Below are 1,681 nucleotides of genomic sequence, written 5' to 3' on the forward strand. Positions count from 1 at the left end.
CTTAGGGGTATTTTTAATTAGTAATTCATGAATATTGACAGTTTTTATTAATTCATTAGGAGATTCCATCAACTTCGGCTGATTTTCATTATACTGATAATACTCCAACCACATGCACACATACAGCCAAAAATTGGTGCCATATATTATGTCATTATTATTTATTATTAATTTTTTGTTTGTGCAACATTTTTAATATTATTATTTTCGGTTCCATCATGTTTTGCTGATCAAGATGCTTTACATTATAAGATAATTACCACACCTCGTACATTCCAAAACTGGGACGATCGATGTTGGTTTTTTTTTTTTTTTTTTTTAAACAAGTTATTGTCTCTTCTTTTGGTTAGATCCAATTATCATAAAAATTCTCGGTTTGAATAAGTTCAATTTAACGAGGATAGATCGACCGGCCAATTAATAAGTAGCGAGACAGAAAATACAATAAAATCAGATATAAAATATATACTCAACTAATCTTAATCCTAATTGATAACTAACTATCCTTATTGAATAGAATTCTATTTTAAAACATATTCTAATCCCATCTTGACTCCATCCATAACAGTGTTTCATCGATAGTAATTTATTTTGTTGCATCCAATGATATTGGTACATGGTCTGACGTCATTTAAAATTTTAACTTGCACGGCAGAATATTTAAATAAAATGAAAATGATCTATTTCATCATCCAGATTTTATTTTATAAATCTAAAATTTAAGATCAATCATGTATGTTAGACTGATACACAAATTAATAATAATAAATCACTGATTTTGAGTATGCAAAATTAGCAATATGCATGAACACAAGGCGAGCCTGTCCATATATGTCTACATGCTTGTGAAGAACAAAACTAATAGGTCAAGAAATTAACCTTAGATAAATTTATCAAAGTTATGACCCGACATAATTCTAGGAAAATATATTTATCAAAGTTACCTTAACTATCACAATTTTACTAAATATGACTTTGTGAGAGAAAATCGAGAATTGAGCAAAGGGATCATATCAAATTTTGCGCATTGAATAGAAGTGAGCATTTTTTTTTTCTAATTAAAAGAGAAGGAGGGGGCAACCAACAATGGCAACTCTACATGGGCGTTACAATGGTATAACCTACCTGCTGGAAATTGCTCAAGAGGGGCCTAAACGCCAGAAATCGCAGGCGCTCCCTCAAGAATAATTTAGCTATAGTCTGACTCAGCCTTACAAACATAAATGGATTTTCACGGCGGTTAATACTAATCAAGCTTATGTGAGTAATTCTTCATTGCAAAGATTTAAACTCATGCCCAACTAGTATATGCATGGACCTCATGGAGATTTCCTTGAGGTCCACTTATCAAACTTATTAGCCATGTTGAGGCCAATGTCTCTGTACCGACCACAGGTGTGACCTCATGTGTTTAAACTATTCTTCTTCTATATATATATATTTTGGCTACCGCAAACCAAAATTTATTGTTCTGCCCCTGCTACCACTGATGGTGAATGGAAGGGCCGAAGCTTAATCTGAACCAAGCTAACCGTTAAAATAAATGGTTGACGACAACTATATATTATTGGATTGAATTTGGTCGTAATAATTTACTTGTGGGTATGGCACCTTGGAAGAAATTTTAGAAGTTATCACTTAATTGGTTTCAATTGGGAATTCCTGGTTTTTTTTTTTTTTA

This window comes from Corylus avellana, chromosome 7 (genome assembly GCF_965113065.1).
Source record: "Corylus avellana chromosome 7, dhCorAvel1.hap1.2, whole genome shotgun sequence".
NCBI classification, from domain to species: Eukaryota; Viridiplantae; Streptophyta; class Magnoliopsida; order Fagales; family Betulaceae; genus Corylus; species Corylus avellana.